The sequence below is a fragment of the Castanea sativa genome, chromosome 11 (assembly GCF_040712315.1).
Source record: "Castanea sativa cultivar Marrone di Chiusa Pesio chromosome 11, ASM4071231v1".
Lineage (NCBI taxonomy): Eukaryota > Viridiplantae > Streptophyta > Magnoliopsida > Fagales > Fagaceae > Castanea > Castanea sativa.
Genome location: NC_134023.1, coordinates 48096303 through 48108910, shown reverse-complemented (window position 1 = coordinate 48108910; position 12608 = coordinate 48096303). Strand labels below are relative to the sequence as shown.

The 12608-nt window shown below is 34.7% G+C and overlaps 1 protein-coding gene and 1 pseudogene across 2 annotated transcripts in view; one reads left to right on the top strand and one right to left on the bottom strand.

Moving 5' to 3' along the window:
• Positions 1-4591: 4591 nt before the first annotated feature.
• LOC142616622 (malate dehydrogenase, cytoplasmic-like) lies at positions 4592-10416 on the top strand (annotated as a pseudogene).
• The window catches only part of LOC142614918 (small ribosomal subunit protein mS47-like), a 33815-nt gene continuing 29700 nt past the window's right edge, over positions 8494-12608 (bottom strand). For both annotated transcript variants that reach the window (XR_012840606.1, XR_012840607.1), the window contains one exon: positions 8494-8515. The gene's annotated coding sequence lies outside the window, so the exon portion shown is untranslated. The remainder of the gene's footprint in view (positions 8516-12608) is intronic.

The following is a 12608-nucleotide window of genomic DNA, read 5'->3' as shown; positions in this document are numbered from 1 at the left end:
AATTGTCTTTGGACACAGAACTTAACAGACCCTTAGAAGCTAACTGTTGTACCCGAGAAGAGGGTGCATGATCAAGACGAGAGTGCCAAAGTGAGAGAGAAGGTAAGGAAGACACCGCAGCAGCAGCATCAACAACAGACACCGGAGCAACAGGTGGAAGATGAAGATTGTCCACTGGAAACATACTCCTAACTCTAGGGCCGGTCCCAAGCTCTTGCCCCGTCCTCAGATCCTGCACAATACACTCAGAATAGTAAAAAATAAGGCGATAACCTAGTTCAGCTAATTGTCCCACAGAACACAAATTATAGGATATGTTAGAAACATGGTAGACCCCAGGAACAGAGAGGTTGGAGGTTGAAACAAAACCAAGACTATTCCCATGCATGGTGGAACCATCAGTTATGTGAATATTGAGGGGATGTGGAGCAGGGTCAACGATTGCTAGATCCAGAAGAATCACCTGAGTGCTGCAGTTGCTCTATGGAGGGAGTAAGGGCCAGAACATTAAACTTATCCTGGGCTTGAAGAGTTGCAAGACGAACTTCTTCTCTGACTAACTCATTCACAGCAGTATCAAGAAAGGGAGGAGGACAACGATTCAGAAGCTGACCTCGAATGGGCTCATAGTCCTTGTGAAGTGACACCAGGAACTCATAGAGACGAAATTCATCTCTAATAGCAGCATATTGTTGGGCATCTTTTGAGCATGCCCATGTTGGATCAGAAAGGTCAATTTGGTCCCAAATGAAGCGAAGCTGATCATAGTAGTCATTGATGGACTGCCCCGGTTCTTGCCTGAGTTGATGCAATTCAACCACTAACTGATATTTCATGGATCCGTGAGTGGTAGAGTATCTTTTGGCCAACATATCCCATGCTGATTTCGCATCATCAAAGCTGCCCAGTAAATTGGAGATGGAGGGAATGGAAGTATTTCGAATCCATGTGAGGATCATGTGATTGTGACTATCCCATTCAATCATGCGATTGAGAAAAGTAGCATCTTCTTCACTTGCCCCCTTCACAGGAATAGTGATTGCACCAATGCAATAATGCCAGAGTATGCGACCCTTAAGGAAACTGCGCATAGCTTGAGACCAAGATAAGTAATTCCTAGTCCCTTCCAATACAGTATTGATGGGGCGAGGAAGAAAAACATCATTTTTATCCATTTAGAGACACAATATGCAAAAACAGACTGCAAAAATGAAATCTACACGAAAAACTGAGTAAGGAGAATCTGGCCTGAAAAAAGTCAACTCCAGAAAAAGTCAACGGTCAACGGCCAGAGGTGACGTCAGCAGCGCATTGGAAGGTGACGTCAGCGATGACGTGGCAGCTGACGTGGGAGATGACGTGGCTAGGGCTGACGTCAGTAGAATGAATCTAGCGCGTGACGGCGCGTGAGAAGGAATTTCGGCGCGTGGCGGCTCGGTTCGGCGCGTGGAGACGCGTGGGCGCGTGACCTGTAGTGCAGAAACTTTGGGCGGAGCGTGAGGGTGCGTGGAGACTCCGATGACTGTAAGGTTTTCACGAACAGGTAGATCGGAGCAAGACGATCTTCGTGGTACCTTCGGAAAATTTTTGGAGCAATATTCACGGCGGTGCCGGAAAAGGCAGTGGTCTTTGCAGTATTCGAACTCCCCAACGGCGGCTGCTATAGGTTCGGAACCTGAGGACGATGTCTGGAAGACTCGAAGGTTCAACGGCGAAAGACTGTGGTAGTTGTGGTGACAGCGGAAGCAATATGAAGAATGAAGTTACACCAATAAAGACAAGACTGCGAAGAAAAGGTCAGAGCAGTGGCTCTGATACCTTGTTAGAAATACTGAATTGAATAGTATTGTATTTCTCAAGTAAAATAATATACATGAGTGCCTTTATATAGAAGGCATATGAGTGTTGTACAAGTAAATATGAGTGCAGTACAAGTAGTACAATGTGTGCTCTACAAGTAAGTGATTCAAATGGGCCAAGCCCACATATGAGTGTACGTTAACAGTCACATATAAGCTTAAAGCTTTATAAGCTTTGGAACAATGACAGAACAAGATGTGTCATTCTGATTTATCTTTTCTCATGTGCTGGCAAAAGTGTAGACGAATTCACCAAGCACCTCCCCAATAATTAGTTTGTTGCCTTTTAGATATAGTTCTATGTCACTGATCATGTGTTTTCATTCATTTTCTAATTAGTCATTTAAAGTTTATATTAATTATTTTGAAAGTCCTATAAAACTACTATATTACATGTAATGCATGTGTGCTGTAGTTAATAGTAAAATAGAAACATTCACTTTCGGGAGTAATTACACTCTCTTCCCTTTGAAGTTTGGGAAACCACAATCCATCCCAAACTGGAAGGGAAAAAACAGTCAACCCAACATCTATTTGACCAAGTACAGTTAACCTTAAATATTTTGTTTATAGGAAATGTCATTCATTGCCTTAATTCCCATAATAGGCGGAAGCTAAGATGCGGGTGTGTTTTCTCAATCAAACACCATAAAAACAAAGACCCAGAAACAAATCTTTCAACTGAGCCAATGTTTACACATTGGGTGACAACCCAATAGCCAAAAAGACATACACAGAGGAACAAAAGTATCATCCAGTGAGAACATTGCAGTACTAAGACAATTGAGCACAGAGGGCCTGTTCAGAATCGCTGTTCTGGACCAAGCTTTGCCCTCAACCAATACCTGCAGAGAGAGACAGTGAGTAGACAAAAGGGTAATCTTGAAACTGACTTGGTTGTCAAGTTCATTGTAATAGCAGGGTCCGGAAGAGAACAAAGAGTTCTTGTGTGGTATTGGTTGAGGAAATGAGGACTTTGAAGACACGTAATTAGTCCTTTACTGTTAATTAGTGCCTAAAAAAGGTGGGTAAAAATTGAGATCATCAAAATCCTATAAAAAAAATTGAGATAAAAAATGTAATTACCAGTTATACGTAATAATATATTAATAAGTTTAGGGTGATAAATAAAAATTTTCATAATTTTTAAGGTGATATATTGTGATTAGTACATACTCTAATGACAGATATTTGTTCAATTAACAACTTAAATTGTGAAAAAAAAAAGTTATTAAGTAATAAGTTACAATCTATTTTGCAGAACTTAGCAATATATTAATCAGTAAGTATTGTTACGCAATTAATTTTTCAATTTTTTTTTCATAATTACTATTGAAATGACAGATTGTGAATTAGTGTACGTTAAAAATGATGTCAATAATAATCTCAATAATGAAAATAACGTTACATTAATTACAATTTACCATTTCAATTGATTGTAAAAAAAAGTTGTGAAATTTGTCCATCGGTAACAACAGTAATTTTAGTGTTTAAAGGTATCTCTATCGGATTCTCCAAATTTTTATACTGTTTGGAGAAAGAACAGTGATATTTAGTTTTTATCTACCCACTTTTTCAGATACATTTTTCAACGGATTCTCTATCTCATTTAAATATTATTTTTTCATTCATTTTTATTCTTTTTTTAACAACTATATTTTTTAATGAGAAGTGTTATATCCACAACATTTTACGCAATACTTTCACAATAAAATTTATGTAAAAAGTTGTTACTAGTTCTAATTTGAACTCACCATTGAAATTATTTTTTTACTTGCCAATATTAACTAATAATAATTTATTATTTAAAATTTATTGTAAAAATATTGTGATAGTATTTTTATTTTTATAAAAAAAAAGAGACATTTTTATTTTTTATATTATTTTTTTTCCTTCCATTTCGTCCTCATCCGTACGTTTCATTTCTTTTTTTTCTCCTCCACGCAAGTGTCCTATCTCTACCTGCCCACTTCTATTTTCTTTTTCTCCTCAGGAACATTCCAGCAACTCACGTTTACTTAACACCAGAGAAAAGAGAGAGAGGAGAAAGACTGCAAGGCCGGTGGAGATCGGCGTTCACCATGCAGCACTACCCCGTCTGCCGCCCCACCGCCGCTCGTCCTCCTCCCCACCGCCAGGCTGGGTCAGATCGGCTTGTATTCAAAATGACGAGCACGGTGACACATTTTTCTAACTGGTACCATTTTTTTCTCATCATATGACTTTAGTTTCAATATTAACTCTTTCGTTTTGGAAGCTTAGAATAGAACATGTGGGAAAATAACACTATGGTTTTCAATAATGATATATTTTTTTATTCTTCATTATGAATTTTATATTGTATGATAAAGAAAGCAATCCTCTCAACAAAGTCTAAGCACAACCGTTTAGCTTGGGTGGTTAGAAGTGGGTGTTGCATTCAATGGAAGTTTCATAACTTAATTCTATAATATCCTTATCTTTTTCCTTAGTTTGATTGGAAAACAAACAGATGGATAGGTTCTTTTCTTTGATTGAGGAGATCTCTTATACTTGTGCATCTCTTGTGCAAGTTGTTTTGGTATCTGAAATTAATGCCTTGTTGTACAAGTTTCTTTTAATATTCTTTGTTTTTTGTTCATATATTTTTGTATTTTGATGCATCATACATGAGTATATATGTTAGAAGGTTGGATAGTTTTGAGAAGAAATCTACAAGGAACTGTTTATTTATCAGTTTGGTTTTTGAGAAAATGGAGTATCTTGTATTGCTTCAGAATGGTCTCGTTGTTTTGTTTACTATTGCTATCTCTTGGAAGCTTATTACATATATGTGGGGCTCCTTGAAGATGGAGAAGGAACCAATGAAAGTATTGGTCACTGGTGCTGCAGGCATGCTAGCTCAACCTGATATTCTATTTGGTTTTTCTTGGTCCTCTTGTTATCATCATGAGACTCAATATTAGAAATTTGAATGCCTTTTATATTATTATTTATTTATTTTTGTTGAATTTTTGAAACAGTCATCTAAATTTTCATTCAAATTGACAAATATGAATGTTCTCCAAATGTCAAACCCCAAAATTTCCAATTTTGTATGATTGCTTAATCTAAATTTGCTTGTATGCCTGTGGATACTTGTTTTTTTTTTGGTTTCATTCTTCTGGTATCTTTAGCTCATATAGATATCATTTATTCGTTTGTCAGAATCAATAATTAAATGATTAAATTCACTCTTTCCTACTTGCTTAACCTATTAAGGCAAGTGGTAATTTACGAGGTTTCTCCTTCATGGGAGTTAAAGTCAAAATTGACCACAATTTTTAATAAGTGAAATTTATGGAATTTGTTGCTTTGTATTTTCTATAAACGTGTTAAAATCATCGTCCAATTTTTCATGATTTTTTGGTCTCAATTTTTGTTAAATATTATCTAGAAAAAAGTATTTTAATTATTTTCTCCAAATTTATCCTTAACTTCATTTGAAAATCCTATTTTCTATTCAGTTTATGACTTCCTGCACTACTGTTCTGTGATGTAATTCTTAATGAAACTGTTTAAATCTGTGGTTTTCTTTGAAGATGAGTTTAACTGCCATTTCTGATTTCTGTAGATAATCTAAAGAAATACTAAAAATTGTAACTGTTTGTTGTTGAAATAATCATTGTATTATCTTATACATTGTAGTCTTTTTGAAATAGTTGGAAAGAATGAGAATTGAAAAAAAAGAAAAAGAAAAAAAAGCATGATTTATATCAAGATGACTGTTGTCATTATGTAAAGGAGCAAGTGCATTTGATTTTCAATTCTATAGGTTTGGTATTCTTTCTTCTAGACATGATAATATATAGTTTGTGTATCTGTAGCTCAAAATTTTGATTTTGTTCAACATGGCAAATAGGTTATGCCATTGCTCCAATGATTGGAAGGGGAATCATGCTGGGTCCTGATCAGCCTGTGATTCTGCACTTGCTTGATATCGCACCGGCAGCTGAAGCCTTGATGGGGTAAAAATGGAATTGCTTGATGCTGCCTTTCCTCTTCTGAAAGGTATGTCTCTTATCCTGAGAGCTAACTCTAGGTAGATAGAACTATACTCTCCCCTGAGGTTTCTTAAATTGTCATGAACATGGTTCAATAGAGGTGCATGCTACCATAGACGTCACTGAAGCTTGTAAAGATGTCAATATTGCTATTATGCTTGGTGGATTCCCCCTGAAGGAAGGTATGGAAAGGAAGGATATGATGTCTAAGAATGTGCCTATTTACAAGGAACAGGCTTCGGCCTTGGAGGAGCATGCTGCTTCGGATTGCAAGGTGACCCCATAAATTCACTTGAGTGTGTAGATTTAAGATTTTAGGGACACCCACACAGCCACACTCAGTTTGAAACATTAATCAGTTCACCTTTACATAGATTTGTATTTTTTGTATATATGGCTCCATTTACTTTAAAAATTAGAAGTCATAAAACTGGATGTTCTGAGATGTTTTGAAGTTTAAAAAGAGGAGACATATTGGTTCTATTGATGCTGATTGATTTCATTGGATAAGATTGATGCTAATGGATCTGAGACTTTTTTTAGGATTTTATTTATTTATTTATTTTGTATTTAACAAAAATTTTTATGAGGTATTTCCTTTTCTTTCTTGAATGTGAAGTTATTTCCCTTCCTTCTTTAATTTAATTTCACTACAGTAGACAGGTTGATCTTAAAATTTGTTGGAATTTTTACTTCCAATGCTTCGTGTTGAATACAAGCATATCTCTATTACTTTGCTTGGTACTAACTCAAAGCAGTCTTAAGTGCTGATTCTTGGGTTTTATCCCTCTCTCCACATCTTGGCGTTGATTCATGGGTTTTATCCTGTTTGTTTTTATTTTACTTCCCAAAAACACATTCCCATTGAAAACTGGTTGTCTTGGTCTTGCACCACCTATAACTAGATGCCCTCTAGGCCATGATAAAAATTAGTGAATAAAAAAAACTAATGATTTTAGCATCCTGTTCCATTATTATTAGCTTGTAATAATGTCCCTGTACATTCCTTGTCTCGCTATCATTTCCTGTCCATACTCTTTGGCATGGTCTGTTGCTTCTATTAGTTGCAATTGCTCTGTAGCATGCCTTTTGGCATGTCCTCTGACCATTACCTGCTTTGAAAATTGATACAATCTGAATGTCTATATCTTGGTTAATGTTACTGTTTTAAGTTACATCCTGGAGGGACACTTGTGCTCAAATTAGTAATATTGCTAAGCTACCTAATCTAGAGTCCCTTCACATCATAAGAATAATTGATCAGACATTCTTTATATTGCATGAATTATACTATTTCCCTAGAAAGAAAAATCTTTCAGTCATCAGAGAGTAGTGTTTGTCCTTTCTTTCCAGATTGAAGAATTATGTGTATCCGAATTACTAGTTCTCCAGCCCCCTCACTCACACTGAAAATGGAAGAACAAGAAGCTGCCATGAAAATACACCATTCAAGCAAATCTTAGTACTCTAAATATTTATGTTTGTTTCTTTTGATCCTCTCAAATCTTGCGTCTCTATGTGCTATCATTGACAACATAATTGTGCATTTTCGAGTCTAGTTTCCAACTTATTTAATAAACATATTCAGTGAAAACCAGATTTCCTATATGGCTGTTTCCAACTTATTTATAATCAATCATATTGTCAGATTTCTAACAATTACAAATGTTGAAAGATTGAAATCTTTAAAGAGTTCCTTTTTTTTTTTTTTTTAATCTTCACTTTTATGCAACTAATTTTTTGAATTAATATTGTTTCCTAAGTGTTTTCTTTTCTTTTCTTTTCTTTTTTGAGAAAAATATTGTTTCCTACGTTGATGCCCTTTCATTGCTTTATTATGCAGGTGCTAGTTGTTGCCAACCCTGCAAACACCAATGCTCTCATCTTGAAAGAATTTGCTCCTTCAATCCCAGAGAAAAACATCACGTGCCTAACACGACTTGATCATAACTGAGCATTAAGTCAAATAGCTGAGAGACTTAGGTGTTGTTTGGATTGCATGAAAACAGAGTGATATCACTTAGTTTTCATGATCCATCATCCAAAACAAGTGGGTCCCATGGATGAGCATTTGTTTGGATGAGTTTTGGATCATTGTTTCCATCACTCAATTTTCTGATTTTTGAGTGATGAGTTATGAAAACTGAAAACACATTTGAGGTGTTTTCAGTTTTCATAATTCTGTTTTCAATGGCATTTCCGTAATTAAACATACATTGAGGGACCCACTAGTCAAGTCAGTTGCAACTTTTGACTTTTGACTTTTTTTTTCACTGGGTTTGATGAGTTTGGTTTTTTTTTTTTTTTTTTTTTTTTTTTTTTTTTCTCACTAGGTTCGATGATTTTTTTTTTCATTGGGTTTTATGAGTTTTTTTTTTTTTTTTTTTTCATCACTGGTTCAGTGAGTTTGGGTATTAGAGTTGAGGGGAAAAAAAAAAAAGTAAAAGCTTCACCAAGTGATAGGTATGGGGCCCACAAAAAGTTGAAAAATATTGAGTGATGACAAGTAAGTGATGGTGCCAAACAAGTGGGGTGTAGGGAGTTGGAGTATGTTAAGTGATGAGTGATGGGTGATGGGTGATGAGTGATGAAAATTGAGTGATGAGTGATCATTTTTTTTTAACCAAACAAGCCCTAAAGGTTTATATTTTGCCACTTTCACATGTTTAAATTATTTGGAGACATAGGTTGATAAAGTACCTTAAAGTATTTAAATAGGAGGTAGAGCAAGCATTTGGTTCCATCCTCCAAATTTAGACCGCTTACATACCATGATACTATTTCTCCTAAAAGATTAAGTTCTTAGGAAATGGTGAATTTAATTATTTATTATGAATTCTAGTAATTGTAGTAATCCCTACTCTCAAGATAAATAGTGATTGATCATCTATGAAGACAAAATTGCTCCAGTGAATTTATGGCTCTCCTTAGATTACCATGTTTCTTTTAAGCAATAGCTTGGGGTGTACTGTCAATTAGTACCTACATGCCATTTACCTAACCCAGGGATCCCAATCTTTAGGGTGTAGGTGGTAACAATTTTTATACCTGAGTTTGCACTTATCAAAAAACAAACTTATTCTTAAATTTTTCTGGCACCCTATTAAAGCATCTGCACCAGTTGGTGTATAATTAAAAAAGACGTGAAATTTACACATTTAAGCCCCAAAACTACCCACATCAGACCTTCTATATTACGAACTGGCTTTATATTTTTGAAAAGTTATTGAACTCCAAAGTTTTAGGTTGGTGCCGGGTACATTTGGGTGCATGTTGAATATTTAGGTTGCAACTCTTTGAAGGGTCTTCAACAACATAGTTATGTTGACCATCTTCACATCTCTATGCATCCTTGTCAGGCTATTTACTTTGCTTCCCTTTCTGTTGTTTATTTATTTAAATTTTGTGTGTCATAGGTTAAAAAACAAGTTCATCAACACTGTACAGCAGCGTGGCGCAGCCATTATCAAGGCTCGGAAAGCATCAAGTGCATTGTCTGCTGCAAGTGCTGCATGTGATCATATGCGCGATTGGGTTCTCGGGACTCCCAAGGTTGATTCTCTTTCATCTCAAATAGCATTTGATCATGCAGGACTTGCTTTTATATTCTTTTTTTTAAAAAATTATTATTATCTTTTGTAAATTTTCCTTTTTGGCTCTGTAATTCAGGGAACGTGGGTTTCCATGGGAGTGTATTCTGATGGTTCTAATGGGATCCCAAAGGATATTATTTACTCTTTTCCTGTTAAATGTCAGAAAGGAAAATGGTCAATTGTGAAGGGTAAGTTCTGTGGCTTCTATATGTTGTAAATGTTACTTCTTCTTTTCTTAAGAGTTGAACTGCTAATGTTTCTGAAGCTACAAATCACTATAATCTGCATAGAGGAATATATGTTGTTTGTCAATTATGTCTTAGATCTAAATAATGGTTTCAAAGCAAAGCTAGTGGTTGAAGAGAGCAAGGATATATATTTGGAATATATGAACTATAAGTCTATAACAATGAAATGCACAAAGCTCAGAACTCACAGTTACAGATGAGCAATCAACGATGATATAAAACAAGGGCTAAGAGTAATACAATGGAGGACTCATGAATGAATAGTTATAATTATGATAGCCTACCATACTTTTGTGTTAGCAGTTAGCATGTTATATATTCCAAAATGCTGTGAAAAATGGTAAAAATGTTTTAATACTACTTGCATGAGACTATTTCAGCACTCAGTGTTTGGAACTTGTTTACGTATTGGCAGGGTACAAGATCGATGACTTCTCAAGGGCAAAGATGGATGCAACAGCCAAAGACCTCATTGACGAAAAAGAAGTTGCCCATTCATGCCTCAACTAACAATGAACCCATCTTCCCTTGGAAAATAATGAAGAAGACTTGATAGTGCATGAAAAGAAAAAGGGATCTCCAATTTCCATCCTAACTTTATGTAAAAATTTTATCAGTCACTTATAAGCTTTGGAACAATGACAGAACAAGATATGTCCTGATTTATCTTATTTCATGTGTTGGCAAAAGTGAAGACTAGTTCACCAAGCACCTCCCCAAATCCAATAATCAGTTCCATGTTACTACTCATATGTTTTCATTGACTTTATATTATTTCATGAGTCCTAAAAAAACATCAAATTTATGAAGTTAAAAAAAAAAACTAAATTATTATAGGTCATATGACTAAGAATTTGAATTCACTTACCATAATGCTCAGCCAACAAATTTTGATTAAATTATGTTTGATCTTATCTAAATAAAATTTAGGGTTTATTTGGATACTGCTTATTGCTGAAAATTGAAAACACTATAACAAAATAATTTTTAAATATGTGAATAGTACCGTGAGACTCAATTTTAAAGTTATTTTTTTGAAAAAAAAAAAAAAAGTATTTGTGAGTCCCGTGAAAGTGCACGAGACTAAACAAAAAACGTTGGACACGCAACGCTAGACATTGGATGCACTATCCAAACTCTACCCTAATTAAATTGTGTTCGATGATAAGAAATTGTAAAAAAAAAAAATCGAAATTGTAAGTATTGAGTACTATTCAGCCAAGGCTTTTTATTTTACAATTGGTTTGTGGGTTTCAGTTAGCTCAACTAGTAAAGTTTCTGATGGTTAAATAAAAGATTTGAGATACAATTTCAGCCTACACCAAAAATCAATTAGTGTCTTGGTCTAAGATAAATAGTTATTATCAAGAGCGGACATCATAGGTTGAAACTCTCTCTGAAAAGAAGTTTACAATTGGTTTAATTATATATTTTATTTAAACTAATTTTTTGTTTTGGCCGTTATCGACATTAACAATTTCCATTCCAGAGATAGTGGCAAAGACTAAATTGACACGACATTGAAATATTAATGATCAAATTAACACAATTGAAAGGATATGGATCAAATTAAAATATGGTGTAAAGTGTAGGGATCAAATATGTAATTTACCCTAGTAGTAATTAGTAGGCATTTATTATGATTATGCTTATATGTAAAATTATACATTCTAATATTAGGCAAGTATAACAAGTTTAAATTTTGGACCATGTTTCTCTTCTCTTTTTTTTGGTGAGTACAGTTGTCTTCCTTTTGTGTTATAGGGTCTGTTTGGTTGGAAGGGTGAAAAAGTAAGAGGATAGAAAGGTTCTTAATTTTCCTTCATGGTATTTGGTTTGAGAGTAGAAAAGTGGAGGGATAGAAAATATAGTTTGTACAAATTTACTTTCACACCCCTAATAAATAAAAAGAAAATAACAAATTAGAAAAAAAATATGGATGAACAAAAAAAAAAAACACCAACCGACTGAAAAGTATAAAAAAGGACCCAAAAAAAAAAAACGAAAGAAGAACTCAATATTTTTTTTAAAAAAATAGGACAAAAAACTAAAGAAGGAAATTTAAAATATAAAATAAATAAATAAAGGAAACAATTGACATGTAACAAAAAATGACAAAACCGAAAAAAAAAAAAAAAAAAAGCCATGAAAAGTAGAAAACCCAGCATGTTTTAGTATGTGGGTGCGTTACTCCAAACATTTTCTAACCTATTTTCTCCCCAATCTAGGGAGAAAAGACTTGGGCCTCACCATTTTTTTTTCCTTTCCTCCTAATCAAACACCCACTAAAAACATTTTTCTCCTTTTTATTTCTATCCTCCCTATTTTATCTCCAATCAAACGGACCTTAGTATGAGAAGAGGAAACTATGCTAGTTCTTTGAGTGAAGAAGAAGAGGGTCAATGTAGTTCACCTCATTTGAAAAAGAGGGTTTAAAGGTGGATGTGAGTAATAAACATCAGAGGCAAATGCATCTTCACTTGGCGTGTCCTTAATATAGAGGCGATGGCTAGAACTTTTAAGCCACTATGGAGAACTCATAGAGGGTTCCATGTTCGAGATTCACAACTTTTGTCACAACTTGCCCACATGGCGAGTTGTGAGTGATGAAGTTGTGAACCTACTACTTTTACTTTATCATTCACAACTCGCCACATGAGCAAGTTGTGGCAAAGTTATGATATTAGTATTATTTATATGCTATTGGTGTGGTAATAACCGACCCACCATTTTTATTCCATCACTCATAACTCACCACGTGGGCAAGTTGTGATAAAATTGTGGTACTAGCATTATTCATATGCTATTGGCTTGGTAACCCACCCACAAAAAGAAAAACAAAATGTGAATTATGAGTTGAGTAAAGGTTCTTTGAAAATGAAGGAT